Source organism: Echinops telfairi, unplaced genomic scaffold (genome assembly GCF_000313985.2).
Source record: "Echinops telfairi isolate 266 unplaced genomic scaffold, ASM31398v2 ScPeMD7_7468;HRSCAF=8506_0, whole genome shotgun sequence".
NCBI classification, from domain to species: Eukaryota; Metazoa; Chordata; class Mammalia; order Afrosoricida; family Tenrecidae; genus Echinops; species Echinops telfairi.
The window spans coordinates 36,344,621-36,350,633 of NW_022111369.1; the positions used below are offsets into that span (position 1 = coordinate 36,344,621).

The following is a 6,013-nucleotide window of genomic DNA, read 5'->3' on the forward strand; positions in this document are numbered from 1 at the left end:
AGGCAGGGGTCTCTCTGTGGCTTTTCCAGCTTCTGAGATCTGGTTGTGTCCACGTGGCTTATCTTCTGCAATGTCAGGGAGTAGCAGAGAGAGAAGTGTGTTCTGCCTCCCAGGAGGAAGTACTAGATTTCCCAGAATTCTCAGAAGGCCATGCCCACACAGAAGTCCCATTGGCTATCTCCAGAATGGCAGCCTAGACGCCACCCCTACACTCTTCATCCTTAAATTGACACCTGATTAGGTGACTACCACAGAATGTATCCTAATGGAACGAGTCAAAACAAAACAAATAAACCCCAAAATATAAGAGCCATAGCACAAACACAAATGCACCATGTTTATTACAACATTGTTCGAAATAGCAAGATGGAAACAACCTAAATGCCCATCGATAGAAGCATGGATAAAGAATATTTTAACACAATGGAATACTGTGCATCACTTAAAAACTGATGAAACTATGAAGCACCTCATGGCATGGACGGACCTGGAGAATATGCAGAATGAAATTAGCCGATCACCAACAAATGTACAAATATGCTTGACACAATGGATGCATGGATGGATTGTGATGAGTGGTATGAGCCCCCAATAAAGTGATTTATAAAAAAAATAAATGAGCTGATCACAAAAGGACAAATATGAGATCACTGTTATAAGGGGGTAGAGGGAACCAAGACAAAGACTTTCAGACCAAAGGGAATAAACTGGAGTTTGCCAAGTGAAGGAAAATAAAGCAATAGACTAATGGGGTTGGCAAACTGCAGCTCGGCCATTCTTTTAGTGCATACTTGTGGCTTTGTAGTAAAATAGAAAATTTTTCAGTTAACAGTGACTTCATTTCTTTGTAAAAATGTAGTTATGGCTCTTGAATAACATTTAAATTGCTATGAGGAACAGGATTGCTCTTCTGTCTCAAAAGTTTGCCAATCCTTGGATTAGATCAGCCCATCTGAACCAGTGGATCGTGACCCTTTTGGGGGTAAAATGACCATTTCACAGGGTTCACCCAATTCATAAAAGTAGCACAATTACAGTTATGAAGTAGCAAGAAAAATAATTTTATGGTTGGGGGGCAGTCACCATAACATGAGGAACTGTATTAAAGGGTCATGGCATTAGGAAGGTTGAGAACCACTGGACTAGATGGTTGATGGATGTTAACTTGGATGAAGTGGAAGACTGGTCCACAAAAGGGGGGAAGAGAAATCAAGGAATGGGGAAAGGGTAAAGAAATTAAGGGGGGGTTGATTAGTAGTTTAAACTGTTGAATTCAAAGTTGACCTGAAATTTAAACCCCTAGTTTACAAAAAATATATAATATATATTGTTAAAGAAAAGAAACTGAATTTGAATGATAGATGTAATGGGAAGAGAGCCTGCGTCCAATCCAGTTCTGGTATTGTAGCAAGTCATTTTCGTTTGGCTCAATTTGCTTTGCTGTAACTTCCTTAGATCATAAAAAGGAGACCTCTATCATGCACCCATCAGGACACCAAACTGGTGAAAACTGAGTAGGGTGCCAGGGGCAGAGGCTGAGTGCTAGGAGGTGTCCATACCAAACAATATTAACTGAAATGTCCCTCGCCCCATCGATCCCTCTGGAGTAAAAATCCGGTGCCATTTCATCCTCCTTAGTGGATAGTCCTTGGTGGTACAAAGAGTTAAGCGCTGGGCTACTGAGAGTTTGGCAGTTTGAAACCACATTACAGGCTGCTTGGAAGAAAGATTATATAATTGCTTCCCAAAGGTCACAGCCATAAAAACCCAGTGGGGGTGGAGGGCAGCTCTATTCTGCAATACACATACGCGGAGCACCCGATGTCTGGATGGCAAGTTGCACTTAAGCAGATACTGGTTTGTGTTTTAAAAGGAAAAGTGTGACAACCCTATGTCAAGCAAGTCCATTGGTGCCTTTTTTGTCCTCACTTTGCATCTCTGTCACATTTTGGTAGCTTTCACAGTATTTCAAACTATTTCGTAACGCTATTGCACTTTTCATAATATAAACATAACTTATCGGCACTGGGAAACCAAAAAATTAGTTTGGCTTGCTTCCTGGCAATGGGTTGGAACGGAAGTCACCCCATCTCCAGCGTATGTATGATTGCATTCGGACAACTTGGGGAAGAAACAGATCAGTACATGCACCACAGCTTTTGGGTAAGACCAGAAAGGTTTATCTTAAATAAGCCCTCTCAAAATGCAACACAGTAGGAACAAGTCAGCAATTTTAAGAACCAGTCACAAATTACAGCAATAAGGTCCTTGCAGCCCGGTTTTCATGTGGTTTTGTCTGATGTAAGCAGTCTTAGGGCTGCTGACGCGTCACTCAACCAGAGCGTGCTACGTGGCGTTCCAGTGGACGACAGTCTTTCTGACGACGACATCCAGCAAAACCAGTCCATTCTCCCAAGTTCCGGCCACCGCTTCCAGGCCCTGCGCGCCGCCTTCCATGGCTGGCCCTGACCACCAACGTGCTCCAAGCGTGGCGGCAGTCGCCACTGGAACCTGGGAGGCGATCCGTGCGGCCGCCACACTCTCCACACTCGCCGGGCCGTCGCTCCCGGAAGCGGGCGGGGCGGGGCGTCGCACCCGGAAGCGGGCTGGGCGGGGCGTCGCTCCCGGAAGCGTCGCCTGGCTGCCCGGCCGGGCGGGCGGGGCTGCGGCTGCCACGTTGGAGCGGAACGTGGAGGTGGCCCCGGGTCGGGGAGGAGGGGCGGCAGTGAGTGCCGGCCGAGTCGACGGGCGTCGTGCTAACGCAGGAACCGGTCGCCGAGTGTCCCCGCCAGGTAGTGCGCGTCTTCATTCCTCATCTCCCTGTGGTCTGGGCCTCGCGGTAGAGCGCAGGCCCCGAGCTCGGGCCCCGGCCTCAAGTTCCTTTGGCCCCCGGCCGGCCCGAGGCCCGGTCTCTGGCGGCCCGCCCCTGGTGTGCGGCCCGGCCGGGCAACGCCTGGCGTCGGCATCGCCTCTCACCCGCCTTCTGCCTCCGCCGACGCTTCCACGGCGGTCCCGCGGCTCCCTCGGGGCCTAGGACAGGGTGCGGGGCCGGAGAGTCCCAGGTGGGCAGGTTTCTGGGGTCTTGAGGTTACAGAACCTTCGGACTCTTTGCACAAAGAGGTGCGGTCCCCAAGGACGTAGGAAGGAAACAAATCTCAGAAACACTTTGGTTGACTTTAGTTTGCTGATGGTGTTTTGTTTGTGTTTGAGCTGTTGCCTGCTTTGAAGCTCCTGAGATTTGAACCGCAGACTGCTGTCATTTATCTTGGAAAGGATCGTTTTAAGGACAATAGCCCCCAGTCGCAGCCTGTTTTCGAAGGAAGTGTTAAAAAGTGTTTCAGGCTTTTGCTCCAAAATTGCAGTATTAAGAGGTTAAATTATTCGACGGTTGAAAAATAAGTCAGGGAATTGCCTGTGCTTGTGAGCTCAGGGAATTCATTCTCCACTTTACGAAGTTGCCCCCATGGGAAGGTTTGTGACAAACCCTTCCTCTAAAAGTACCTTTCTAACTACAGAATATAAATTCGGTTGCCTTTGTCAGCAACTGTAGCTATTTCATGGGTAATTACAGGTGGGTGTTGTATCATAATAATCCCACGTTTTCTGTGCATGCCGAGGGTTGTCAGAATTGGCTACAGCAGACAGCTTTTTCAGGACCCCCCACCCCAATGTGCTCCTTGTTGCCATTACCTGTTAGTTACAGCTCTAGAAAAGGCTTGTAGACTAGAACTTTTGGGAAACTTTGAAGTGTCTCTGCAGTTGTGAATTTATGTTGTGCACATCCACAGATTTGGTGGATGACTTTAGAATTAGAATGCTTAATTTTATTTATGTAAGCAGATTCTTTTCTGAAACCAATAGCATAAGAGTAGAAGTCTGTAAACTGAAAAGAGCAGGTAGTCTTAACTGTGTTCAGTACAGGGTAATAAGTGAAATTGCTTCTTGTGGAACATTGAGTACCAAGAAGTAGATGTTTTTAAATGTTGTGACTTCCTTCTGAACGATTTTACGTGGTTGAGAATTTCTCTTTTTCAGTAAAGGTTACACATTAACTAAGCATCTGTGAATTAGATAGCCTTTTTGTACCTTTGCTCTTAGAGATGCTGTAATCCTGTCCAGTTTTTCCCTCTACTGGTATATGTATTCCTCTTTTATTGTAGAGATCATTTTGGAGGCATTTTATAAAAACCCTTTGTAACCCCTAATCGTCCTTTGCATTATTTTTTAAACTAGAAACAACCCTTCAAAAAGTTAATGATTTTAAAATTAAATGTTTTACCTAAATTTTACCTGAAGCCTTTCCAGTTCATCAATCTGTTTATAGTCCCCTAAATTTATACATGCAAAAGTCAATCAGATGAAACTGCCCATGTACTAATAGTGTTAAGCAATTGAGTCCAGAAAGACAAAAGTTGTAACACTTGTCTGAAAAAGACATCATTGGCTAATTAATGGGATAAGATGATACATAAAGCAGTTGGTAAAAGAGGCAATTGGAAAACATGCGCCAATAGAAAACACTCTAATATTTTTAGTTAAAGTGGGATCTTTGTGAAACCTTTACGATGTGGCACAAGCAAATATAAGTAAGTCAAGAAGTGATTTAGAGCAATGTAGATTGAATCAGTAGGGCAATTCTCATGAAGGAGCTGGGACCTTGCAGTAGGTAATTATTAAAGATTAGGTCAGACAGTTGGGCCGAAGGGGAAGGGAGGACATTTCATGTAAAGAAATAAGTTCTTTGCAAACTACGTCTCATGGTTTCTTGATTAATATTGTGATAGTGGGAAGTATTTTTTAGGGCGGGGGCCGGGGGTGGGCAGCTAACAGTGTAACAATTATCATTAGTCCATGTGGAGCAGCTCTGTGGACATAGGGGTTATGTTTTGTGCTGCTAACTGCAAGGTTGGTAGTTCAAAACAGTAACTGCTCCCCACGAGAAAGACAAGGCTTTCGACTCCAGGAAAGAGTTACGGTCACAGAAACCCACAGAGGCAGTTCTACCTTGTCCTGTAGGGTTGCTATGGGTCGGAATGGACTGGATGGGCAGTGAGTTTATCAGTCAGTGCGTTCGGGCCTCAATAGACATGTTATCTCATTGGAATGGCACCACAGTTCGTGTGATAGTCACTTTTGTTGCTGTTTTAGAAATGTAGAAACGTAGGCTTAGAGAAGTTTAGGGTGTCGTCGCTAATAAGCAGCATACCCGATATGAAAATCTAAGACGGGACTCCACAGACCATTCTTTTTCACTATAAGGTATTACCTCTCACCCCACCCTTCCCTCAGCACAATTTCCTAAATATATTTTCTATTCTCTTAATTTCATTATCCATGGTAATTGTATTACCATGAAGAAACAAGAGCTTTGACTTTAGCGCCTAACTAATGTGTTCAAATCTTGACCTTGCCCATTGGTAAGCTTGTATAAATGATCTGATCTTTTTTGAATAATTTCATCCTGTGTAAAATGTTCTTCAAATATAGAGGCTGTCCACAGTTTTGAACGTATAAAAACTCCTGGCATATTGATGGTCTAAGACCCTCATATGTTTGTTTCTTAAGGTTAACTTTTAGAAGGTAAACTGCATACTGCATAGGTGACCAGAGAAACTGGCAAAAGTACTATTGGAGAGCATTGAGTATATGTAACTATAGCCTGAGATGAAAACAAAAGAAGAAGTAAAATATGAATGTTGAATATCCTTACAATGTCAGCGTTGGTAGCACAAGGAATAGATAAGAGAAGTACGGACTGGGAAGAAAGTTGGGGAAAGAATAAGTTTGTGCTTGCCTCATCTGTAGTGGCTGGGAGTCAAAGGGCATCAATTAAAGCTGACACATCAGGTTAATAGAAGTAAAAGTGTATTTAACAGTACAAAGGGTAAACACTGGGAAAGATAATACTGTTGGTTATAATTGTACCCTGCAAGAAGGGCAGTAGAAGATTGTTATACTAACTAATTTCATTCATGGTCATAGTAGGGAATCAGCAGTTACTGTGTAGAAAAAT

At 44.1% G+C, this 6,013-nt stretch overlaps 1 protein-coding gene across 10 annotated transcripts in view; it reads left to right on the plus strand.

Annotated features, from left to right (window-relative positions):
* The first annotated feature begins 2,687 nt into the window (after positions 1 to 2,687).
* SEC31A (SEC31 homolog A, COPII coat complex component) overlaps positions 2,688 to 6,013 on the plus strand; it is an 81,652-nt gene continuing 78,326 nt past the window's right edge. For all 10 annotated transcript variants that reach the window (XM_045284019.1, XM_045284020.1, XM_045284022.1 and 7 more), the window contains exon 1: positions 2,688 to 2,792. The gene's annotated coding sequence lies outside the window, so the exon portion shown is untranslated. The remainder of the gene's footprint in view (positions 2,793 to 6,013) is intronic.